Below are 27,929 nucleotides of genomic sequence, written 5' to 3' on the forward strand. Positions count from 1 at the left end.
ACAAAGTCAAACAAGAGTAATGACAAAGGGTTGTCCTAGTATTGGACACCCCCTTTAAAAAGATACAATTTTCAATTAAAGCATTTCCAACATTTTGAACATGAAAAAGGCTTCTCCCCTATGTGACTTCTCTGAGGTTTATTAAGAGTTGATTTCCATGTAAAACATTTCTCACATTAAGAACATAGACTTCACCCCTGTGTGAATTGTTTTGTGACTAAGAAAAGATTACTTCTTTACAAAATGTTTTCCACATTCTGAACAGGAAAAAGGCTACTCCTTGTGTGGGTTATCTGGTGTCTATCAAGATGCCCTTTCCGGCTAAAACATTTTCCACATTCAGAACATAAAAAAGGCTTCTCTCCTGTGTGAGTTTTCTGGTGCTTAACAAAATCTGATTTATCGTTAAAACATTTCCCACATTCTGAACATGAATATGGCTTCTCCCCTGTGTGAGTTCTTTGGTGTATAACAAGAATACATTTATAGTTAAAATATTTTCCACATTCTGAACAGGAAAAAAGCTTCTTCCCTGAGTGAGTTCTCTGGTGCTTAACAAAAATTGATCTATTTGTAAAATATTTTCCACATTCTGAACAGAAAAAAGGCTTTTCCCCTGTGTGAGTACTTTGGTGACTAAGAAGAGATGATTTATGTCCAAAACATTTCCCACATTCTGAACATGAAAAAGGTTTCTCCCCTGTGTGGGTTCTCTGGTGGCCATCAAGATGCGTTTTCCGGTTAAAACATTTCCCACATTCTGAACATGAAAAAGGTTTCTCCCCTGTGTGAATTCTCTGGTGCTTAACATAATCTGATTTATGGTTAAAACATTTCCCACATTCTGGACATGAATATGGCTTCTCCCCTGTGTGAGTTCTTTGGTGTATAACAAGAATCCTTTTATGGTTAAAATATTTTCCACATTCTGAACATGAAAAAGGCTTCTCCCCTGAGTGAGTTCTCTGGTGATTAAGAAGAGATGATTTATTTCCAAAAGATTTCCCACATTCTGAACATGAAAAAGGCTTCTCCCCAGTGTGGGTTCTCTGGTGGCTATCAAGATGCGCTTTCCGGTTAAAACATTTCCCACATTCTGAACATGAAAAAGGCTTCTCCCCGGTGTGGGTTCTCTGGTGCTTAACAAAATTTGACCTCTTTGTAAAATATTTCCCACATTCTGAACAGAAAAAAGGCTTTTTACCTGTGTGACTTATCTGGTGAATAAGAAGAGATGATTTATTTCCAAAAGATTTCCCACATTCTGAACATGAAAAAGGCTTCTCCCCAGTGTGGGATCTCTGGTGGCTATCAAGATGTGCTTTCCGGTTAAAACATTTCCCACATTCTGAACATGAAAAAGGCTTCTCCCCAGTGTGGGATCTCTGGTGGCCATCAAGATGCGCTTTCCGGTTAAAACATTTCCCACATTCTGAACAAGAAAAAGGCTTCTCCCCTGTGTGTGTTATCTGGTGCTTAACAAAACTTGATTTCCTTGTAAAATATTTCCCACATTCTGAACAGAAAAAAGGTTTCTCCCCTGTGTGAGTGATCTGGTGTGTAACAAGATGCGATTTCCAGTAAAAACATCTCCCACATTCTAAACAAGAATATAGTTTCTCCCCTGTGTGAGTTCTCTGATGTGCAATAAGAACTGATTTCCGTATAAAACATTTTCCACATTCTGAACATGAATACGGCTTCTCCCCTGTGTGAAGTCTCTGGTGTTTCACAAGGTTTGATTTCACTACAAAACATTTCCCACATTCTGAACATGAAAAAGGCTTCTCCCCAGTGTGAGTTCTCTGATGTCTAACTAAAGTTGATTTATCTACAAAATATTTCCCACATTCTGAACATGAAAAAGGCTTTTCCCCTGTGTGACGTCTCTGGTGGCTAACAAGAAATGATTTCCATAAAAAACATTTCCCACATTCTGAACATGAAAATGGCTTGTCCCCTGTGTGAGTTCTCTGGTGACTAACAAGATCTGATTTCTGGTTAAAAGATGTCCCACACTTAGAACAAGAAAATATATTCTCTGCTGTATGAATTTTTTGATGTTTAAGAAAAGACTTTTCTAAGGGAAAACTATTGCCATATTCAGAACGTGAAAATGGTTTATTTGCTTTAGGAGCAGTTCGTTTCTTAATGCTTATTTTGTGACTTTGATCCTTAGTAGTCGGTAATGAATCAGAAGACAGGACCTCTTTCAAAGGATCAGAAGACAGATCTTTGCTGTGAAGGGATGATGGTATATCTGGAGTAATGGAATTTACTTGAATTGTATCATGTGGGATCTCAAGATCATCCAATTTAAAAATTGACGATGTCAGCTGTCCGTCTGATCTGGTACAGTTATCTGCCAAAAAAAAAAAAATTTATATATATATTTTTTTTAAAAAATATCCTTAACCCCTTCGCAACCCTGGGATTTTGCGTTTTTGCATTTTCGTTTTTTGCTCCCCTTGTTCCCAGAGCCATAACGTTTTTATTTTTTGGTCAATATGGCCATGTGAGGGCTAATTTTTTGCAGGACGAGTTGTACTTTTCAACGCCATTACTAGTTTTACCATTATCGTGTACGGGAAAAAAATTCCAAGTGCGGTGAAATTTCAAAAAAAGTGCAATACCACAGTTGTTATTTATTTTATTTTTTTACCACTTTCACTGAATGCTAAAACTGACCTGCCATTATTATTCTCCAGGTCATTACGAGTTTGTAGACCCCAAACATGTATAGGTTCTTTTTTATTTAAGTGGTGAAAAAAACTTCCAAAGTTTGTTTAAAAAAAAAAAATAGCGCCATTTTCTAAGACCTGTAGCGTCTCCATTTTTCGGGATCTGGGGCCGGGTGAGGGCTTATTTTTTGCGCACTGAGCTGAAGTTTTTATTGATAACATTTTGGGGTAGATCCAATGTTTTGATTGCCCGTTATTGCATTTTATTGCAATTTTGCGGCGACCAAAAAACGTATTCTGGCATTTGGAATTTTTTTCTCATTACGCCGTTTACCGATTGGACTTTTTTTTTTTTATGCTGATAGATTGGGCAATTCTGAACGCGGCGGTACCAAATATGTTTATGTAGTTTTTTTTTTTAAAATTATTTTATTTTGAATGGGGCAAAAGGGGGGTGATTTAAACTTTTGTATTTTTTAATTTTTTTTTATATTTTTAAAAACTTTTTTTTTTCACTTTTTGCTTGCTTCTATAGTCTCCATAGGAGACTAGAAGCAGCACTTGTCTGATCGCCTCTGCTACATACAGATGATCAGCAGATTACCTGTATGTAGCAGAAATGGTCCTGTGCTATGAGTGCCGACCACTAGGTGGCGCTCATAGCGACCTGCTCATGACAACCACTGGTGTCTGCTGCAGACCCAGGGTTGTCATGACCACCCATCGGTGACCCGCGATCACGTGACGGGGTCGCCGATGGGCGGGGTAAGTTACGCGCTTCCGGCGCGGCGCTGTTAAATGGCGCTGTCAGTGATTGACAGCGGCATTTAACATGTTAACAGCCGCGGGTGGATCGCGATTCCACATGCGGCTGTTGCGAGCACATGTCAGCTGTAATAATCAGCTGACATGTGCCCGGTTCAGTGCCGTCTCAGCGCCGGAGCCCTCACTGAACCGGGGGATTACAGCCTGTGCGTACAAATACGGCACAGGCTGTAAAGGGGTTAAAATTTACATTTTTGAATATTTGTACTTAAAATGTCTGTAGAAATAGAAGTTATGTAAAAATATTGAATTATTCACCAAGACAATGACAGTTCACAGTCTAAAGTCTAATAGAAAACCTCATAGGATGAACCAGTGGAGTGTGGTGTTCAACTGTTTGTTCATTCTGCCTCCAAAATATGGAATAAAAAGCCACCAAACAATGTTATGTAGGTAAAAATAATACCAATAAAAACTTCTACTCATCCCACAAATAACAAGTCCCCACTCAGGTCCATTATCTGTCAGTGGAAAAACAGAGGTTTACACATATTAGTGACTCAGAGACTCCTGAAAAGCAACATGGCTTCCATAAACCAATCCAGCAATATCCGCTCCCCAAAGTCAGATCTCCCCCTCGTTCTGAGCCTTGCAGTGCGCCCAAACCACATTTATCATCCACGTATTTGACATTACTATAGTAAGAAGAAATGTGGTGTATTTATCTTATACACCATTTTTCATTTTTTTTGCACATTTTTATGCAGGATAGACGCAGGTCTCTTTAGTGTTGGCTGGGTGAATTGGGGCGTCTGTCCTGTGTGAGTGCACGTATTATAGTGCTGGGCAACCCGCCTGATCTAATAGTATGGGCGTCATCAATAGGCTGCAAGCCAGACACTGTGCATCACACAACTGTGTGACTGGTGCCCTAAGCAAACTCTATTGGTGTTGCATTATAATACTACACAGCCACCCCCTCCATCAATTGGTAGGTTAGTGAGTGGCTGTTTGCATCAGTATTTTGCACATGTGCTGCCCCCGCCTTTATCATGGAGGCTTGCTGCATCCTGCAGAGCATTGGCAATCTGACCTGGTGTTGGTAAGGTATTATCTTTCACTGTGATGTTTTTTGAAATGATGTCTAATGTTAACCGTTATAGTGAGAAGAACCCACTTAATTTACTGTATGTGTCTCCTGGAGCACAATCTGGGCACTATGTGTTGGGTAATAAAACGGCAAATGTGTAATTTTCACTCTCCAACATCCACTGTGTGCTAATTTCAGGAAAGTGGATGTGAAGTCTAAATAGTCCCTACTCTTATAGATTAATTCACTGTGGGTTATTATTCCAAAATGGAGCCACTTTATGGGGATTTCTACTGCTCTGGGTTTCTGCCATTTGTCATATTAGGTCTTCTGTAAATGGTGTGTCCCATCTCCTCTGAGACCTGCTCCTGCGTCGTCTGCTTCTGTCACCAGGTGTCACCTTATTCATTCTGCAAGCGGCGCTGGTGATGGAGGAGATGTCAGAACCAGAAGATCCGGGCGGCGCAGGCTCTGTTCACCCACTAAGATTAGGGCTGCTGGGACCAGTAGTACCATCCAGTCAGGCAGTATGGGTGTGTGTGCATCTGACGTAATCTGCTTGCTGCTTCAGCCAATTGGAAATCACCACATTCTACTATAGTATGAAGTTATAACTGTAGAAAAAGACATGTGCAACAGCAGAAGACTGCAAGAGGGGTTGCGCCAATTTTTGCTCTCAGTTCACAGTCAGAGGTTGTGGAAGGTGGGTTGTTTTTACATCTATTTACCTGGTGTTGTGTGGTGGCCATTGTTTCTGTGGTTTTGTGCCTCTGGGGTCGTGTGGTCTGGAGTCAGTCTTGCAGCATGAGTGCTGTTTCTTTTTCAACTTATAGCTGTCAAAGCGGGAAGCATATTGCCGGAAGCTGCCAGATACAGCCTTGTTCTCCTCTGGTTCAGTCCTCTGTGCTCAGCTCTCGGCTTGTGTATTTGTTTCCTGTTGTGACCTCGGCCCGTTTACGGACTACTCTTCTGATTTTGTATTTTTTTCTGCCCTCCTGGTTCTGACCCGGCTACCTGACTATTCTTCTTCCCATCTCACTCCACAGAACAGCAGGTAACACCGGGCCCAAGCCTAGGAGCCTGTGTTTAATCCCAGATCCATGTACATTGTTTAGAGGATGAAGTTGTAAATAAATGTACCATATTTTTAGGACTAAAATTTTGGAGGAAAATGGGGGGTGCATCTTATAGTCCAAATGTTGTGGGGGGGGGGGGTGTACATATACAGTATATATTGCGTGTGTGTGGGGGGGCGGGGCAGCCTACACTGTCTCCGCTGCTAAAGAAAATGAATATTCCATGGGCGTGGGGAGCACTGAATATTCATTCTCATTAATAGCCGGCACACAGCGTAGCTGCAGCACAGCTCCCGCTGAGGCCGGGCAATCGCGTGTGCCCGCTATTAAAGGGCATGAATATTCAGCCCCTCTCCACGCCCGTGGGAGTTGAAAGGGGTGAATATTCATGCTCTTTAATAGCGGGCACACGCGATCGCCCGGCAGCAGCAGGAGCCATGCTGCGGCTATGCTGTGTGCCGGCTATTAAGGAGCAGGAAGTCACTTCTCCCCACGCACACAGTCCCGGCGTGGGGAGCAGTGACTTTTCCAGCAGCTGAGAGGAGAGATAAGGAAGGTGGGTAGGAGTGTTTATTTGTTTGTGCAGTGTGATGGGGATGAGGGGGCCATGCATACCAAGATAAGGATGAGGGGTGCCATGCATACCAGGATAAGGATGAGGGGGCCATGCATACCAGGATAAGCATCAGGGGTACCATGCATACCAAGATAAGGATGAGGGGGTCATGCATACCAAGATAAAGATTGAGGGGGTCATGCATACCAAGATAAAGATCAAGGGTGCCATGCATACCAGGATAAGGATCAGGGGTGCCATGCATACCAGGATAAGGATCAGGGGTGCCATGCATACCAGGATAAGGATGAGGGGTGCCATGCATACCAAGATAAGGATGAGGGGTGCCATGCATACCAGGATAAGGATGAGGAGGCCGTGCATACCAGAATAAGGATGAGGGGTGCCATACATACCAGGATGAGGATCAGGGGTGCCATGCATACCAGTATAGGGATGAGGGGTGCCATGCATACCAAGATAAGGATGAGGGGGCCATACATACCAGGATAAGGATCAGGGGTGCCATGCATACCAGGATGGGGATTGCTGTGCCATGCATACCAGGATGAGGATCAGGGGTGCCATGCATACCAGTATAGGGATGAGGGGTGCCATGCATACCAAGATAAGGATGAGGGGGCCATACATACCAGGATAAGGATCAGGGGTGCCATACATACCAGGATGGGGATTGCTGTGCCATGCATACCAGGATAAGGATGAAGGGTGCCATGCATACCAGGATAAGGATGAGGGGTGCCATGCATACCAGGATAGGGATGGAGGGGTGCCATGCATAATAGGATAGGTATGGGGGCCAGATATAATAGGAAAGGGGGCATATATAGCAGGATGGGCGATATTAACAGAATTGGGGGACATTACCCCTATACCATTGTCAGCAGCAGACCCCCTCCCCCTTAACAGTGCATCGTGACCATATTTTTGGCTTAATTTGTTTTTCTATTTTCCTCCTCTAAAACCTAGGTGCGTCTTATTGTCCGGTGCGTCTTATAGTCCAAAAAATATGGTACATTACAGCCCTCAACCAAGCACAGCTTAGAGATATATCATGGCAAATGTGTAATGTTTTTATGTAGTTTATCACAATCCTGTTTGAAGTTAGTCGGTTTTAAAAGAAAATGAAAAAAGTCAGGATAAGGGGAAACTCTGTTATTATGTTATTATTGTACAGAAATTCACACTTGGCCGTCACTGGACATTTAATGTTGTAGATCATAAAAGTGAAGTTTGGCCAGAAAGACTTGACCTGGTTTTGTAGGGACCATATGAGGACATTCAGCAGTACATAAGAGAGAAGGTAGATTCATCCAATAAGATATCAGGGATCTAGGAAGCCAACAGCATCATTACCCTCTGCTTCCTCTTACAGGCCATCATAATATTTTTCATAAAGTGATTTTCTAACTTGTCAGCACATTCTACATACACTGTCATTGGCTTTCTAGTTTACAGACCTGGGCAGGTAACGGTCAGATTCTTCTAATCCCAGGGGTTAGGTGGATCCTCCAGGTTGTAAGTTCTATAGCAGTGGTTCTCAACTCCAGTCCTCAAGACCCACCAACAGATCATGTTTTCAGGATTTCCTTAGTATTGCACAGTTAATAATTCCATCACCTGTGCAAAACTAAGATAATCCTGAAAACCTGATCTGTTGGTGGGTCTTGAGGACTGGAGTTGAGAACCACTGTTCTATAGTAAACGGCTTTCACAATTTCACAAAGTAATTGAAACTTTTTAGGATGGAGAATGTTATGCTCGAGTGGCAAAATGGTGATCACATGATTGTGATATGGACTACACCACCAATAAAGCAGCCACAGCTGGTGACTAAGAAGAATCTGTGACTTCTCTGCATTTATTGGTCACTACTCACCTGGGTAGTCAAAGGTAGGACTCTCCTCTTTACATCGCTCATCACCCCTCACATATATCTCTGTAGTATTAATATGGGTCAGATCTTCACCCTGAAACACATATTGTAAAAGTCACAGACAGATGGAGAAGTCACATCTATGATCAGCTCTAATCCTGCCATCTCCACCATTTTCATTACACAAGTATAAAACATATAATCCTGGTGGATAAAACAAGACTGAACACAAGACCTTCACAGCCATCTACACATCATAGGGAAGATCTCATGATACCTTCTCTACATCTAACTGATGATCCTGAGGAACATTGGGATCTTCTTGCTTACAGTCCTGTGGAAGAAGAGGATGGGGACATCTCTCTGGTGTTGTCCTCTTACTGAATTGAACTGGATAAAACACATTCAAGGACTGAATTAATTCTTTAAATACTGGTAATTGTAGGCTGTGTGTATTAAATTCTGTCTATTACCTGGTGATGTGAGGGGCTGGGGAACCTCCATCATGACTTCCTTGTACTGATCTTTGTGTCCTTCTAAATACTCCCACTCCTCCATGGAGAAATAGACAGAGACATCCTGACATCTTATAGGAACCTGACACATCACATACAATGACACAGTCATTCCGATCCCTTCATAGTGTTACTATATATTGTCCCAGCATCCCCAGCAGTGTCACCTCTCCAGTTAGCATCTCAATCATCGTGTAGGTGAGTTCTAGGATCTTCTGGTCATGTATCATGGGGTGAGGTTGAGACCTTTTGATTGGGTTCAGAGTTCTCCCCAATCCCTCCAACACAGGGTCCTGACAGTGCTCACTAGAGGTCTTCTTCACTACGGTGTAATCCTGGTTATAGAGAGACACATTAATAATTCTCACTACAGACAATTCTCACTACAGACATGTCCAACAGTTTTATTACCATAGATAAGAATGATGTAATGTGACGTCATCAGAATCTCTCACCTCTCCAGTAAGCCGGAAGAGGATCTCTAGGGTGAGGTGTAATATCCTCTCTGCCATCTTGTCTCCGTCCATATCCATCCTTGATGAGAAAAATTCTCTTAGTATAGCAGATGTCCACTGTGAGGATCCAATATTGTAGGGACCTGAATAAGAAGAAGATGAGTCAATGGATCATCATAAAGAATTCTGTGTAATAATACAATTACTAGAGACAATAAGGGGAAACATATCAGGAGACAGAACGTGAAGATGTTGTATTCTCTAGTCTTGTATGGACTGAACCATATGTTGAATTGCTGAGCAAGACATCTCCTCTATGCTCCCAATCACTGGCTAAGCGCTGGCCACTGCTTCGGCAACTGATTAGCTGTAGGAATAATAAGTTACTTGGAAATACAGAGACTGGCGAGGGACCCAAGCAACAATGGTATTTATATTATTTTACAACATTCTGGTATTTTTTTCCCTGACATCTACTAATAAAACCTTTATATTTTAGGCCTCAGACAACAAGCAGTTTCTTCCTCGGAGTCTGCAGCTGAATACGTTTCTCATAGACTCATCTTCCATAACGCTAATATCGTCTCAATCACCGACATTGGAATCTTCATTAGCAATACTGCAGGAGATATTCATTACACGTGAAATGAGAAATAACTACTTCATGATGAATCATAGAATGTTAGAATGGACCTCTAGGGTCATCGTGTCCATCCCCCTGCTCAATGCAGGATTCACTAAACTATCTCAGACCGATGTATATCCAGCCTCTGTTTGAAGATTTCCATTGAAGGAAGACATCTTTATTTCCTACTACGACTCTGTACAGTGGCTTGCGAAAGTATTCACTCCTTTGGCATTTTACCTATTTTGTTACATTACAACCTGTTTGAATAGGTTTGTTATCTGATTTGTGTGTGATGCATCAGCACTAAATAATCTAAATATAAAATATAGGCATAAATTAAATTTATGGGATCAAAGAACTAAATATGCACGTGCATATGTATTTACCCCTTTAGTGATGAAGCCCCTAAAAATATCTGGTGAAAGCAATTACCTGCATAAGTTGCATGCTTAGTGAAAGGAAATCCACCTGTGTGCAATCCAAGTGTCACATGGTCTGTCAGCATATACACACCTTTCCTGAAAGGCCACAGAAGCTGCAACACCATTAAGCAAGAGGCACCCCTTGTAAAGTGCGCGAGCGGTAGTCATGACAGTTTCTGTCCAGTTGCGCTCTGACACTGTACAGACAAACTGTGTCCCAGTGTGCTGTCAGGTGTGGCGTGTATCACACTCACCAGTAGGCCGCAGACCTCCGCTGCCTTCAGGCTTCCATCCTCACGAGCTGTCGCACACAATTCAGGGGACATCAAGCTCTTTACAACAAGAAAACTTTACTTGTCAGTTCAAGTTCATCAGGTGGTGACATGTGGAATAGGGCACAGCATTTCACATTTCCTTTTTTCTAAGTACGACACCTTTTCAACCCTGATACTCGTTCGTCTTGGATTACCGCGAAACGAATCAAATTTTCAGACGATGCAAAGCTAGGAGTGATAGCTAACACTAGAAAAGACAGAGAAAGGATTGAGAAGTATCTAGATAATCTTGAACAATGGGCAGCGACTAATGGATTGGTAATTAGCTGGGAGAAATGCAAGATTCTACATCTGGGTAAGAAAAACGAAAATTAAATCTATAGAATGGGAGGAATAGAACTAAGCAACAGTATGTGTGAAAAAGACTTGGGTATATTAATAGATCACATACTGCACGAGTTAACAAAGTGATGCAGCAGCAAAAAAGGCAAATACAGTTATGGGATGTATTAAGAGAAGCATAGATTCTAGATCATATGAAGTAATTATCCCCATCCACTACTCCTTGTTCAGACCTTATCTGGAATACTGTGTCCAGTTCTGGGCACCAAATTTTAAAAAAGATATTGAAAAACTGGAGCAAGTTCAGAGAAGAGTTACCAGGACAGTGAGTGGACAGCAAACTATGCCCTACAAGGAATGGTTAAAGGAGCTAGGAATGTTTAGCTTGTAAAAAAGAAGGCTAAGAGGAGACTTAATAGCGATCTACAAATATCTGAAGGGATGTCATGTCACAGTATAGAGGAATCATCCTTATTCTAATTTGCACATGGAACACGAGAAGCAAAGGTATGAAACTGAAAGGGAGAAGATACAGATTAGATATTAGAAAAAACTTTTTGACAGTGAGGGTGATCAATGAGTGGAACAGGCTGCCATGAGAGGTGATAAGTTATCCTTCAATGGAAGTCTTCAAACAGAGGCTGGACAGACGTCTGAGATGGTTTAGTGAATCCTGAATTGTGCAGTAGGTTGGACACGATGACCCTGGAGGTCCCTTCCAACTCTAACATTCTATGATTCAATCAGCCTCATGGATTTCCTGTCCACTTCAGCTGTGCACCAAGGGCCAGCCACCTGTCCCCATGTAATTCCACGGCGACCGACCTCGAGATGTCAGAAGACTAGGCCTGTTCCTTGATACCTTGCCCGAGCCCTAGGCTCCAGACGTTACAGGAATGTCCATCAGGGATCTCAGTTTGGCCTCTCACTGCCTTGAATGATTGGCCCATACTGCTCCAAGCAGCCCACTGCACCTGAACTTGACTTTGATACTGCATTTCTCTAACCACACACTAGTGGGAAGTGCCCTTTTTTATTAATACTAGTTCCCACCCACTGAGCTAGTTCTATCATTAACCATTTCCTATCCTACAGGCTAAACATATTGTCCTTATCCTATGTGCTATGCTGTTGCTAAACTACTTACTATATAAACCATACTTATGCTATCTTAAAGCTAGTCCTATATTTACCTCTTATACTTATTATACACTACTCATTTGGTACATTAACACTTTTCATGATTTATATGTTGTACATTACCATAACACATTACATAAAGGCGCATATCACTATTACATAAGAATTAAGACAGGGTATCCATTAATATATTTATGAAGGCAGGGCCAAACTCGATTAACTTGCGCATAATAGGAGGGCAAAATCACTAAAAGAGTATATATAGCCCAATTAAAGGGAACCTGTCACGTCCTAGATACCCTCTACACTGTTCCTATAGCGATATTAGTGATGCAATGTGCATCACTAACAAGATTTTCATTAAAATTGGTGCAGCTATAATAATTTTATAACCTTTAATAAACTTTGTCCTACCTGCTCGTTCAGTCATAGGGGTGTGATTCTCATATTCATTCATGGGCGGGAGCAGCATTCACTCACTGCTGGCGCCTCCCATGTATTTGAATACTGCTTCCGGCAAGCGCTGATATTGTGGGGCGCCTGCGCAGTGAGGCTGTGTGATTATCAGCTTCACTGAGCACGCACTATGCTCCCCGCGAGTGCGCAGTGAAGCTGTGTAGTTCGCAGCTTCACTGCGCATGCGCTACGCTGCTCTATTCCCCGCGCGTGTGCAGTGAGCTATGTGATTACCAGCTTCACTGCGCATGTGCTATGTACCCGCACGTGCATAGTGAGGCTGTGTAGATCGCAGCTTCACTGCGCACGTGCGGAGAACAGAGCATCATAGCGCATGCGCAGTGAAGCAGCGAACTACACAGCTTCACTGTGCACGCGTAGGGAACATAGCGGGTGCACAGTGAAGCTGGTAATCACACAACCTCACTGTGTAGGTGGCCGGATATGTACAAATGGCTTGCGCCCCACAATATCAGCGCTTGCCGGGAGCAATATTAAAATACATGGGAGGCGCCAGCAGTGAGTGAATGCTGCGCCCACCCATGACTGAATATGACAATCACACCCCTATGACTGAACGAGCAGGTAGGATCTAAGTATATTAAAGGTTATAGAATCATTATAGCTGCACCAATTTTGAAAAAAGATTGTTAGTGATACACATTGCATCACTAACAAGGCTATGGGGGCAGTGTAGAGGGTAGCAAGGACGTGACAGGTTCCCTTTAAAACATTTTTTATTTGAATAAGGTTAAAAAATAATAGTTGTACAATGCAAACAGTAATACAGAGGCCGATGTCCTCATACCATGGACCTGCACACCTATATACACAGTGGTATCATAAACACAATGATAAATAAATAAGAAACGCCAGGCTGAATTTTTAAAATACATTGGGATGCACTTTTCCCTTATTCAAAAAAGGTAGGCAGTTGCCGCAGCCGGCATCCTGAATCACCAACCCTTCTGAGAGGACAGGGCCAGCAGCATCGCTTCACGCCTGCCGCCGCCAACCTCCTGAAGCAGTGACCCTGGCTCCTGTGACCTCACTCCACCACCACCACCGCGCTGGTAAGCTACCGTTAAAATGAATTATAAGGCGCACCATTTTATTTATTTTTTAAAAAATCCTATTTTCCATCCCAAAATTTGGTATGCGTCTCATAATCTGCAAAATACGGTATTCTAAATCTACTTTTCACTTACATAAATTTATAATTGGCATCTAGTGATCCAATTACACTTTATATGACCTATTGTTATATATATCTTGTGGTAGATCGCTCACTCAGCTGCACACGGATGTAGACACAGGTATGCTGTCTCTTTAAATCTTTTGTTGGTTTATTATAATATGGCATAAACCAACATTTAGTCCATGAAAATAAACAGTCTGCTGGGCAAAAACAGGAAACCAATGCAAAATGGTAACACAAAACAACAAACAGTCTTTGTAGTAGCAGGGATCCGCCTGCTCAGAGTTCAGCAACTCAACATGGTTCAAGAACAAACAAACACAAGCTCCCATCTGGAGCTAGCTTCTCCAGACACTGAACCCTGAATGCCTCAGGTGGCCGAGTATTTAAACCCCCTAGACCACACCCTGGGGTGGAGATATGGTGAATGACCTCCCACCCTTCACAATGGTCATTCACAAATATTTAAATCTAAACATTTAAATATGCCTGATTAGCCCTCTCAGCACATACCATGGAGAAGACTTCCAGTTTCACATCACTGAAGCTAATATCCTCAGTAAAACATATCTCCCCTCTGACACTCTACCAGGGACTTTGTCACAGTCTTTATTTATTCATTATTTATTTTTTAGATATATTATATTTTTTAACACTAGGCACATTACTATTGTCAGGAAAATGTTGAGAAATATTAAACATATTCTTTATTGCTTCTCCTGAAGCCCCTCTACACCCCTCCCTTACCCACCTTTTGTCAGTACAAGATCTGTCTCCATGTAAATCTCAACACAAAAACCCCAATTAAGGCCTTGTACACAAATGCTGGCAAGATAGGTGCCACCAGCTTAATTAAAATGTGAGGGTCTGTCTCCCCTGATACAGGCAGGGGATGGTTAAATGCAGGCTTGCAATAATTTACGTGTAACTGTTGAAGCTTGCTTCCCAAGCTTCAAAAGGAAATCTATAGTCATACAGGCACCGATACGGAATATGGAATATTGTAAGTTCCATAATTCCAATAATAATGGGACCTATATTTTTAGTGGCAGGGACAGCCAAGGAGTGACATGCTTATTTTTTCGTAGCCGTAAACCCCTCCGTGGAGCTGTGGCGCAAAAGTAGCAAAATAGCAGGCTGAAACTATATCATGTGTGGTCTCTAAATGAAGGTAAAATCATAATAGAAAATATGGTACCACTTTTGGGCTTCTGGAATCAACCAGCGATAAGTTATCCCAAAAAACAGATCAATTCAACCATGAAGGGTGGAGCCCGAGCCCACATGATGTCATCACAGGGGTGTATGGGCAGATTTCCCCCTCCGGCATAAAAGATCCGACGGAAGATTTATCCATACTCATTGCAGGGAGCATATGTATCATAAGCAAGGGGTCACGTTCCGCCGAACGGTCATAAGGAGAGCTCCCCTCCGGCTATATTGAAGCGTCACAGCGATCTTTATAGAGTATTTTTCTTCTTTATTCCATATTATTTTGTGTATCTGCTATGTATTGTAATGTCTCCTTTGTAAAATCCTTGTATATATTTTCCCTAAACACTGCCTTCCTTGTGGATTAAATATAAAATGTAATAGTTCTGTTTTTTTTTGTCCTGTAATCGTTCCCTCCCTCGAAGCCATATACGCTACCAGAACGCAGGCGTCTGACTAGGTCTGTATGATACTTCAAATCTGGCTGGTGGTGGCAGAGAATATTAATAATCGGGCTATCGTGAAGCTGACAGTGACAGTACGGGGGCGTAAACACACATTCCATGCCAAGTAGAGAGTAGTCTGGATTGTGTGCTTGTGAATTCCTGACGAAATCCGTGACATAGTGACGGCACGGTGAGATATTGCGTGTTCTACCCGGTGTCGTCCCTGTGGAGGACATGAATACTATATATTACTAAATAATTGGTGTACTCACCTTCACATTTGCTTATACTCCCTTTATTTATATTTACAAATAGGGCAAATTTTCTAATTTTTTATATATTTTACACTATATGATAATTGGGGATTGTTCCCTATTGATACTGGTTATATATATATATTTTTATTTACCCATCTTATTACATCAAATTTTGCCCCAGACACATATACACCGTAGGATGTGTTTGATGTGCCAGGACATCTCCTCTCACGGAATTAACTGCTTACCTAGTAATTGCGTATTCTCCCTTGCCACCTCACTGGCGTCTCGGCAAGCGGCCAATTTAGAAGATCTACGCATGCGCAGTCTACATGACGGCGTGTATGTGCTTGCATTTAAAGGCCGTAAGCCGAAATGCATATTTCTTGTTAGTGACGTCAATGACTTGTGTACCATATGATCGGGACAGCCTCGACTCCATATTCAAATTAATTTGTCTCTGGTCACCTGACCAACACACCACTGACCTCTTGATCTACACGCCTCGACACATAGCATTCTGATTAAATCAGCAAGATTAGCCAATCATGTCCACGCCTCCCCAACACATGCCTCCTGACAAAGAGCGCGAAATGTGCGTTGGGGTGGTGGGGACACAAACCAATGGTCATTTCATATAAGTGTTATTTCTATTGACTTAACTGCCTATCTTTTATTTTAAGAAAAGTGTATCTTAATGTATTTTAAAAATTCAGCATGGTGTTTCTTATATATTCACCATTGTGTTTATGATACCACTGTGTATATAGGTGTGCAAGTCCCTGCTCTGAGGATAGTGGCCTCTGTATTACTGTTTGCATTGTACTACCATTCATTTTTAACCTTGTTTAAATAAAAATTGTTTGAATTGGGCTATATAAACTCCTTAGCTGTTTCTGCCCTCCTATTCTGTGCATGTGACTATTATATGTAAAACTGCATGTCAATTATACACTAAACAAACAACACCATGAAGACCAAAGAGTTCTCCAAACAAGTCAGGGACGAAGTTGTTGAGAAGTACAAATCGGAGTTGGGTTATAAAAAATATCCCAATCTCTGATGATCCCCGGAGCACCATCAAATCCATTCATCAAATGGAAAGAACATGATACCACAACAAACCAACCAAGAGAGGGCCACCCACCAAAACTCTCAGCCCTGTGGAAGGAGGGCATTAATCAGAGAGGCAGCACAGAGACCAAATCCTGAAGAAGCCGCAAAGTCGTCCAGCAGAGACTGGAGTATCTGACCATATGACCATAATAAGCCATTCACCAGAGGGGACCACCTAACTTGGAAGGAACTGGAGTAGTTTTGCCTTGTGGAATGGACAAAAATCCCAGTGGCAAGATGTGGAAAGCTCATAGAGACTTATCCAAAGCGACTTGCAGCTGTAATTGCTGCAAAGGAGGCTCTACAAAGAACTGACTTTAGGGGTGCACACTGAAGTTTTCAGTTATTTTTTCATATTTTTTGTTTGGTTCACAATGAAAAGAAAACCAAATATTCACAGTTGCAGGTATGTTTTTTACATAAACTGATGCAAACCCTCAAAAAAATAGTTCAATTCCAGGTTGTGAGGTAGCAAAACTCGAAAAATGCAAAGTAGGGTGTGAAGGATGACACCAGAGAGATCACACATCCACTGATGCCAAGGTCACATACAGGTGCTTCTCACAAAATTAGAATATCCTCAAAAATTTCATTCATTTCAGTTCTGCAATACAAAAAGTGAAACTCCTAGATTATATAGAGTCATTACAAACAGAGTGATCTATTTCAAGTGTTTATTTCTGTTAATGTTGATGATTATGGATGACAGCCAATGAAAACACAAAAATCATTGGGAATTGGATGTTTCGCCCCCAGCAGTTCGCCCCCGGGTACATTTCGCCCCCGCACATTTCGTCCCCAGCATTTGGCCCCCAGGATGTTTTGCCCCTGCACATCTCACCCCCGCACATATTGCCCCCAGTTCGAAACGTGCAGGGGCGAATCTTCCTGAGGGCGAAATGATAGGGGCGAAATGTACCTGGGGGCGAACTGCTGGGGGCAAATTGCTGGGGGCGAACTGCTGGGGCCGAAACTTCCTATAACCAAAATCATTATCTCAGTAAATTAGAATACTTTATAACAACAGCTTGAAAAATATTTTTAAAATCAGAAATGTTGGCCTACTGAAACATATGTTCAGTAAATGCACTCAATACTTGGTCGGGGCTCCTTTTGCATCAATGTGGCGTGGTATAGAGGCGATCAGCCTTTGGCACTGCTGAGGTGTTATGGAAGCACCGGTTGCTTTGATAGCAGCCTTCAGCTCGTCTGCATTGTTGGGTCTGGTGTTTCTCATCTTCCTCTTGACAATGCCCCATAGATTCTCTGTGGAGTTAAGGTCAGGCGAGTTTGCTGGCCAATCAAGCACAGTAATACTGTTGTTTTAAACCAGGTATTGGTACTTTTGGCAGTGTGGACAGGTACCAAGTCCTGCTGGAGAATGAAATTTCCATCTCCAAAAAGCTTGTCGGAAGAGGGAAGCATGAAGTGCTCTAAAATTTCCTGGTAGACAGCTGCGCTGACTTTGGTCTTGATAAAACACAGTGGACCTACACCAGCAGATGACATGGCTCCCAAAACCATCACTGATTGTGGAAATTTTACACTTCTACTAGCCGTTCTACGTGTCTCCCCACCCTGGGGTGCTAAAACGGGTAGAGTCCCAGGTGTGTGTGTGACCTGTTCCCGAAATATTGAAAATATAACTAGTAGACAGCTTTGGCTCCCAGCATGGATTCATCCGGTCAGGAAGGCCTTTGTACAAGCTAAGCTGCTGGGGTGTGTGAGCTTTCCCACCTTGAAGCTTTTGAGGCTGGACCACCTGCTGAGCCAGGTGTCCTTTTTCAGCTTCACATTTTGAAGGAGGACTGTAATCTCAGACTAGATATGATACAGTCAATTGGCATGAAATTTTTTAGAATTCATTTTCAAATACGCTTCCATATATTACATGAAAAACACCCCCAAAAAGTGTTAAAATATTACAAAATAAAATTGGGGATGGAGGTACTGTGGGAGCATTATACTGTGTGTGGGGGAAATAGCAGTACTGTGGGATCATTATATTGTATGTGGGGCATGGCGGTACTGTGGGAGCATTATACAGTATGTGGGGGGGAAAGGCGGTACTGTGAGAACAATACTGTGTGAAGGGGATGGTGCTACTTTGAGAATATTATACAGTGTGTGGGGAGATGGCAGTACTGTAGGAACATTATGCTGTGTGTAGGGGGATGCCGGTACTGTGGGAACATTACACAGTGTGAGGGGAGATAGCGATACTGTTAGAACATTTTATCGTGTTGGGGGGTGGTGGTACTGTGAATACATTATACAGTATGTGGGGGGTTGGCAGTACTGTGGGAACATTATACTGTGTTTGGAAACAAGAAAGGACATTGTATTGCATCAAGAATGGGAATAAGTGTGGATTTATAATCTAGTGGTTTGGGTGGTAACATATTGTGTTGGACATCTTGTACTATCATAATGTGTGTGGAGGATGGCGGTACATTATACAGTATGTGGGGCGATGGCGGTACTGAGGGAGCATTATATTGTGAGTTGGGTCCAAGAAAGGGGCACCTTACTATGAGAGCAATAAACGTTTCCTTTGCTCCCGTCTTTCATAGTTGGGTCGTATGTATAGATCAGCGAAAAAGGAACAAAACCATTGTGATTCCTATAAGATGGCAAAATAAAAACACACTAAATATATATAATTTTTAAGATACCCCACACTTTATGTATCTTAAGGGTAAATCGCTATCTAACCATTTTATTAGAGCTGATACTATTAAGCTAAAGTGTCTAAACAGACTTTCTTTCAAACCCAAAAAGGGGCACTTTTCCGTGTTTGTCATGCCAGAACTTTTCAAGGAATAATAAAGGTGAAAGTTTGCCCAACGATTAGAAGGGACACCTGTAGATATTGGTGTTTTTTTTACCTGCTACAGTTCTGGTGTGATTTACTCGGTAAAGTGTCCTTGTGGTAAAGTGGATGTTGGACAAAAGTCACGATCAATTACCATCAGACTGAAGGAACATCGCTCCTCTATTTGGCTCTATGAATCTAGGATGAAATCCACTGCCGCCACTGTAAGAAAAGGAATGAAGAGCAGAAGTTTGGTGACCACCGTGGCCAGACATTTCTCGGAGATGGTGATAAAAGTTCTGATCTCCAATGGTCGGTGTTAGAAGAGACAAGCACAGCGAATTCACAATCACAACGCAGTAAACTTCTACTGAGAAGTGTTCTGGATTTACTCCCTGGAATCACTTTCTCCCAAAGGGTTAAATGACGTCTGTAACTTCAGGGTCTTTCTATGAAGCTTCTTCTCTGAACTTTATTCCTTTGTTTTCTGCTGCATTTATATTACTCTCCAGAATCAGGAATGTATTAAGTCCTATAGAGAAATAATCATCTCTAATTAGGTGTTTCTAGGATTATTCTTGTGGGAATCGGCTGCGATATCCCCTGTGCAATATATATCTAGTATTAATGCGTCAGTAATGGGGAATCTCCACATACCTCCACCTGCAGAGCCGCACACTAGATATAGGGTCTCGTCTAGAATGGAGTGGCTCTTGTGAGGGGATGATCTCACAGGAAGGGGCAAGATCTTCTTCATTCCAGTGCTGACCCTATATCAGGAAGCAGCATTGTGCTGAGGCTGGAGGATTGAAGGAGACTGATGAGCTGCATTAGTAACGTGTTGGTCGCGAACGATCCGAGAGAAAGAGCCGACTCACTGATGTCACTGTTGGGAGCCGGCACCCCAGTGAGAGCCACTATCTTCTCTGAATGGCTCTCACTGGGAGTAAAATTGCAGCTATTGGCGGCCATAATTCCGCTCACCCAAACCAAACTCGGCCCACTCTTCAATTTTTATTGGCTAATTCAGAGTGGGCGGGGTTTTAGCCCTGGGTTGGCGGAGTTTCGGCGGCACCTACGTCATCCTAAATATGTGTTCACCTATGATGAACACATAATTAATATGGATTCATTTAGGATCCAAAAGAGCCATCTCTTTTTTGTGAGGGAACCAGAAGAGCCAGATCACCAAAAAGAGACAGACTGCCCATCACTAAGCAGCACCATGGAGCCCTGTGAGGAGAGGACTGTGGTTGCTGCACCACGGAGCCCTGTGAGGAGACGACTGTGGCTGCTGCACCATGGAGCCCTGTGAGGAGAGGCCCGAGGAGTTGTACCATGGAGCCCTGTGAGGAGAGGACTGAGGGGCAGCACCATGGAGCCCTATGAGGAAAGGAGTGTGGGGCTGCACCATGGAGCCCTGTGAGGAGAGGACTGTGGTTGCTGCACCATGGAGCCCTGTGAGGAGAGGACTGTGGTTGCTGCACCATGGAGCCCTGTGAGGAGAGGACTGTGGCTGCTGCACCATGGAGCCCTGTGAGGAGAGGAGCGAGGGGCTGTACCATGGAGCCCTGTGAGGAGAGGACCGAGGAGCTGCACCATGGAGCCCTGTGAGGAGAGGACTGAGGAGCTGCACCATGGAGCCCTGTGAGGAGAGGACTGAGGAGCTGCACCATGGAGAGCTGTGAGGAGAGGACTGAGGAGCTGCACCATAGAGCCCTCTGAGGAGAGGACTGTGGCTGCTGCACCATGGAGCCCTGTGAGGAGAGGCCCGAGGAGTTGCACCATGGAGCCCGGTGAGGAGAGGACTGAGGGGCTGCACCATGGAGCCCTATGAGGAAAGGAGTGTGGGGCTGCACCATGGAGTCCTGTGAGGAGAGGACTGTGGTTGCTGCACCATGGAGCCCTGTGAGGAGAGGACTGTGGTTGCTGCACCATGGAGCCCTGTGAGGAGAGGACTGTGGCTGCTGCACCATGGAGCCCTGTGAGGAGAGGAGCGAGGGGCTGTACCATGGAGCCCTGTGAGGAGAGGACCGAGGAGCTGCACCATGGAGCCCTGTGAGGAGAGGACTGAGGTGCTGCACCATGGAGCCCTGTGAGGAGAGGACTGAGGAGCTGCACCATGGAGCCCTGTGAGGAGAGGACTGAGGAGCTGCACCATGGAGCGCTGTGAGGAGAGGACTGAGGAGCTGCACCATGGAGCGCTGTGAGGAGAGGACTGAGGAGCTGCACCATGGAGCCCTGTGAGGAGAGGACTGAGGAGCTGCACCATGGAGCCCTGTGAGGAGAGGACTGAGGAGCTGCACCATGGAGCGCTGTGAGGAGAGGACTGAGGAGCTGCATCATGGAGCCCTGTGAGGAGAGGACTGAGGAGCAGCACCATGGAGCCCTGTGAGGAGAGGACTGAGGAGCAGCACCATGGAGCCCTGTGAGGAGAGGACTGAGGAGCTGCACCATGGAGCGCTCTGAGGAGAGGACTGAGGAGCAGCACCATGGAGCGCTGTGAGGAGAGGACTGAGGAGCTGCACCATGGAGCGCTGTGAGGAGAGGACTGAGGAGCTGCACCATGGAGCGCTGTGAGGAGAGGACTGAGGAGCTGCACCATGGAGCCCTGTGAGGAGAGGACTGAGGAGCTGCACCATGGAGCGCTGTGAGGAGAGGACTGAGGAGCTGCACCATGGAGCGCTGTGAGGAGAGGACTGAGGAGCTGCATCATGGAGCCCTGTGAGGAGAGGACTGAGGAGCTGCATCATGGAGCCCTGTGAGGAGAGAACTGAGGAGCTGCACCATGGAGCCCTGTGAGGAGAGGACTGAGGAGCTGCACCATGGAGCCCTGTGAGGAGAGGACTGAGGAGCTGCACCATGGAGCCCTGTGAGGAGAGGACTGAGGAGCTGCATCATGGAGCCCTGTGAGGAGAGGACTGAGGAGCTGCACCATGGAGCGCTGTGAGGAGAGGACTGAGGAGCTGCATCATGGAGCCCTGTGAGGAGAGGACTGAGGAGCTGCATCATGGAGCCCTGTGAGGAGAGGACTGAGGAGCTGCATCATGGAGCCATGTGAGGAGAGGACTGAGGAGCTGCACCATGGAGCGCTGTGAGGAGAGGACTGAGGAGCTGCATCATGGAGCCCTGTGAGGAGAGGACTAAGATGATGCTGAAGTTGGTTTCTTGTTCGTCCAGTTTCTTATTCGGCAATTTCTTATTTTCTGTTTTTAATAGGTTTAACAACAAAAATAAAAAATTACAATAACAAAATACAGTGCAGCTAGGTGCCCTGATGTGAATACACTTAAAGGGGTTTTCCCACGAACAAAAGTTCATTTTAATCCATGGCTGTGTCTGACCGTGTACGGAACATACCACATCTCCTGGGCAGGGGAGGAAGCAAAAGAAAATACAGACATTATAGCAGGGGATCTCAGAGGATTCATTTTGTGAGGTAAAACACAGGGCTGTGGAGTCGGTAAGCCAAAACTCAGATTCCTCAATTTCCATGACACCGACTCCGACTCCCTCATACATGGCTCATGTTTAAGTGATACATTTACTGTAGCACAGATTCATCTCACCTAAAAGTCTAGACCCTTAGATCAGGAATAGGACAGACATTTATAGGACATTTCATAACTTTCCCAAATTCTTATGAAAAAATATTCCCCTCAAACTGCATTGAACTACTGTACCCAATTTATTATACAGTGCAGACCAAAAGTTTGGACACACCTTCTCATTTAAAGATTTTTCTGTATTTTCATGACTTTAAAAATTATACATTCACACTGAAGGCATCAAAACTATGAATTAACACATGTGGAATTATATACTTAACAAAAAAGTGTGAAACAACTGAAAATATGTCTTATATTCTAGGTTCTTCAAAGTAGCCACCTTTTGCTTTGATGACTGCTTTGCACACTCTTGGCATTCTCTTGATGAGCGTCAAGTGGTAGTCACCGGAAATGGTTTTCACTTCACAGGTGTGCCCTGTCAGGTTTAATAAGTGGGATTTCTTGCCTTATAAATGGGCTTGGGACCATCAGTTGTGTTGTGCAGAAGTCTGGTAGATACACAGCTGATAGTCCTACTGAATAGACAGTTAGAATTATTATTATGGCAAGAAAAAAGCAGCTAAGTAAAGAAAAACGAGTGGCCATCATTACTTTAAGAAATGAAGGTCAGTCAGTCCGAAAAACTGGGAAAACTTTGAAAGTGTCCCCAAGTGCAGTTGCAAAAACCATCAAGCGCTACAAAGAAACTGGCTCACATGAGGACCGCCCCAGGAAAGGAAGACCAAGAGTCACCTCTGCTTCGGAGGATACGTTTATCCGAGTCACCAGCCTCAGAAATCGCAGGTTAACAGCAGCTCAGATTAGAGACCCGGTCAATGCCACACAGAGTTCTAGCAGCAGACACATCTCTTCAACAACTGTTAAGAGGAGACTTTGTGCGGGAGGCCTTCATGGTAAAATAGCAGCTAGGAAACCACTGCTAAGGACAGGCAACAAGCAGAAGAGACTTGTTTGGGCTAAAGAACACAAGGAATGGACATTAGACCAGTGGAAATCTGTGTTTTGGTCTGATGAGTCCATATTTGAGATCTTTGGTTCCAACCACCGTGTCTTTGTGAGACGCAGAAAAGGTGAACGGATGGACTCTACATGCCTGGTTCCCACCGTGAAGCATGGAGGAGGAGGGGTGATGGTGTGGGGGTACTTTGCTGGTGACACTGTTGGGGATTTATTCAAAATTGAAGGCATACTGAACCAGCATGGCTACCACAGCATCTTGCAGCGGCATGCTATTCCATCCGGTTTGCGTTTAGCTGGACCATCATTTATTTTTCAACAGGACAATGACCCCAAACACACCTCCAGGCTGTGTAAGGGCTATTTGACCAAGAGGGAGAGTGATGGGGTGCTACGTCAGATGACCTGGCCTCCACAGTCACCAGACCTGAACCCAACCGAGATGGTTCGGGGTGAGCTGGACCGCAGAATGAAGGCAATAGGGCCAACAAGTGCTAAGCATCTCTGGGAACTCCTTCAAGATTGTTGGAAGACCATTTCCTGTGACTACCACTTGAAGCTCATGAAGAGAATGCCAAGAGTGAGCAAAGCAGTCATCAAAGCAAAAGGTGGCTACTTTGAAGAACTTAGAATATAAGACATATTTTCAGTTGTTTCACACTTTTTTGTTAAGTATATAATTTCACATGTGTTAATTCATAGTTTTGATGCCTTCAGTGTAAATGTACAATTTTCATAGTCATGAAAATACAGAAAAATCTTTAAACGAGAAGGTCCGTACTGTATGTATGTATGTATATATATATATATATATATATATATATATATATATATATATATATTTTTTTTTTAGGAGATGGAGTTGGTCCATTTTATACCGACTAAACGACTCCGACTCCACAGCCCTGGTAAAATATTTCACTGCCTGTTTTTAAACAATATTTTACCTCACAAAATGAATCCTCTGCGATCCCCTGCTGTAATGTCTGTATTGTCTTTTTCTTCAATAAAACTGGAACAAAAAGGGCATCAAAGTGGGCACTGAAGGCCGTTATAGAAAGGGTTAAATGACTATGGGTCACTGACATCACACTGCAGACACATAGATGAGAGTGCCCAACATCTAATTCAGTTCACTCTAGCCTGGCCCAAACAGGTTATGGGCATCAAAATTGGAATCAAAGTGGGCAGACAGTAGATTTTAATGATTTGAATAAGTAATTGGCATTTTTCAGGGGTTAAATGATGTTGGGCCATTGATGTCACACCACTATTACATACACAGTGATAGCCTGCATCAAATTCAGGTCACTCTAGCCTGGCCCAAATGGGTTCTGGATATCAGAACGGGCATCAAAGTGGGCAAATAGATACTTTTACAGATTTGAGTAAGTAACTGTTGTTCTTCAGGGGTTAAATTACTTTGGGCCACTGATCTCTCACCACCATTACATACATGGCGATGGCCCATATCAAATCCAGATCAGGCTATATTGTCCCAAATGGGTTCTAAGAATCAGAACGGCATCAAAGCAGGCAAATAGACACTCTTCACAAATTTGAATAAGCAACTGGTGTTTTTCAGTGGTTAACTCCTTAACGACCACCGATACACATTAAAATGGGTCTGTTAAGGGGTTTTATTCCCTCTTTGCTGTTTTAAAATGGCCATCGGGAATAATAACACAACCCTAACCCAAACACAACAGCAAACAATGTAAAAATATATATATTTTTTACTTTATAATTTTTATCCAACTAAGGGGGTGAAAAGGGGGATTTGATTTACTATTTTTTTTTGCTTTTGATCACTGTGATAGGGTGATCACAGTGATCAAAAGGAACCAATAGGGAAAATTTCCTATTGTTGCCCGGTACCTGCCAGCAGATCTCGACAGGCACATGCACCTACCATTTTTTTTTACAGAAGATGACGGAGGGCCGGAGAACGGATCTGGAGATTCTGGGGATGGTGGGAGTACTGAGTAGAGGTGAGTGAACCTTTTAAGGTTTGATTCGTTTCAGATCAGCGAACTTCCCGATGTTCTCTGAACAATTCGTTGAACATATCCGAATCCCATTGGATTAGGGGCAGACACCGTGAATAGTGGCATCAATAGACCTACAGTACAAAATAGTTTAATTATTATAGTGCCATTTATTCCATGGCGCTTTGCATATGAAAAGGGGTCACCGACTGGTACAGGAAGAGCAAGGACCCTGCCCGCGAGGGCTCACAAACAATCTACAAGGGATGGGGGGAGGATACAGCTGTTTGTGCAGCGGTATGGTGGAGCGAGGGTTACTGCAGGTTGTACACTTGTCGGAAGAGATGGGTCTTCAGGTTCCTTTTGAATGGAGTTGCTGTACAGAGGACAACCTTATAGACATTACTGTGTGCCCAGAAATCATGATTCTGAGTGCAGGAACTCCAATCTAGTTATCTCTGTAGCGATACAGATAGAATGGAGTTGCTGTACAGAGGACGTCCTTAATAGACATTACCGTGTGCCCAGAAATCATGATTCTCAGTGCAGCAAGTCTGATCTAGTCATCTCTGTAGCGATACACATAGAATGGAGTTGCTGTACAGAGGACATCCTTATAGACATTACTGTGTGCCCAGAAATCATGATTCTCAGTGCAGGAACTCCGATCTAGTCATCTCTGTAGCGATACAGATAGAATGGAGTTGCTGTACAGAGGACGTCCTTAATAGACATTACCGTGTGCCCAGAAATCATGATTCTCAGTGCAGCAATTCCGATCTAGTCATCTCTGTAGCGATACACATAGAATGGAGTTGCTGTACAGAGGACATCCTTATAGACATTACTGTGTGCCCAGAAATCATGAGTCTCAGTGCAGGAACTCTGATCTAGTCATCTCTATAGAGAGACAGCTAGAATGGAGTTACTGTAGAGTTTCATTATTTCTGGGGAAGCAGTTACAAAAGATTACAGCCACGGAACATGAAGTCTGGCATTTTAAACGCCCGTCTTAAAGAAATTGTCCACTACTACTGTTCATACCCCTCGCTTGGCCCCTATAAAATAATAAAGCCTCCACTCGCCTCCCGTGCTAGCGCCGTTTCCACAGTGTCACACTTGCTATCCCTGATTGTGGTGACACGTGACGCCAGAGTGGTGACGTCACTGTCCCCGCCTCCTGTCAAATTGAGGATGAAGAGGAAGTCAGAGATCACCTACAGCCTGGACCTCCTCCTTATGTTCAATTTGTCCCAAGCCGGGGATAGTGACGCCAGCACTGATTGGGCGCTGCCATCATGTGTCACAACAGCAGCACGGGCGCCCCAGGACCACGAGTGCTGACACCGCTGGAATGGCGCCAGCACAGGAGGGGAGTATAGGCTTTATTACTTTATTGGGGTAAAACATTTTGTTCAAAAAGGGGTTGTCCCAGTAGTGAACCCCTATCATGAAGGGTTAGCTGGAGAAAGCTCGGCCACTTTGTGCAAAAAATTTTTGCAACTAATAAAATTTGCATTTTATTATGACTTTTCGTAATATTAACCATTACACATAGCGCAGATTTGTCAGCTTTGATAGGATTCGACCTTTCTCGTATTGGATTTTGCAGGGAGGGGCGAGACGGATCATCCCCACTCAGCCGCCATCATCTACATCGGCTTTGTGGTGTAAACACAGTCACATGGTGGCGAAGCTGACCAATCAGAGCTGAGTGTGAGGCTTCATGTTACAATATGTGATTATTTCTTATTATGTATACCCCTATCACATGTAAAGCATCATGGAAAAAATGGCACCATAATAATAAATAATAATAATAATAATGTCACAGGAGCCTCCAATCTAGAGACCTCTCTGCCCCCAGCAATAGGGATCTCCACATACCTCCACCTGCAGAGCCGCACACTGGATAATATATAGGGTCCTGTGTAGAATGGAGTGTCTCCTGTGAGGGGATGATGTCACAGGAAGGGGCGGGGTCTTCATTCCAGTGCTGACACTCCATGAGGAAAGTAGACGCTAGAATGTATGGGCTGCTTCCGGGTATGACGTAATTTCCGGGGCCCCAGC

At 43.7% G+C, this 27,929-nt stretch overlaps 1 pseudogene; it reads right to left on the reverse strand.

Annotated features, from left to right (window-relative positions):
* Positions 1–38: 38 nt before the first annotated feature.
* On the reverse strand, positions 39–27,879 carry LOC141270498 (uncharacterized; annotated as a pseudogene).
* Positions 27,880–27,929: the final 50 nt, after the last annotated feature.

The sequence above is a fragment of the Phyllobates terribilis genome, unplaced genomic scaffold, assembly GCF_046119375.1.
Source record: "Phyllobates terribilis strain yellow unplaced genomic scaffold, ASM4611937v1 Scaffold_5__5_contigs__length_657084704, whole genome shotgun sequence".
NCBI classification, from domain to species: Eukaryota; Metazoa; Chordata; class Amphibia; order Anura; family Dendrobatidae; genus Phyllobates; species Phyllobates terribilis.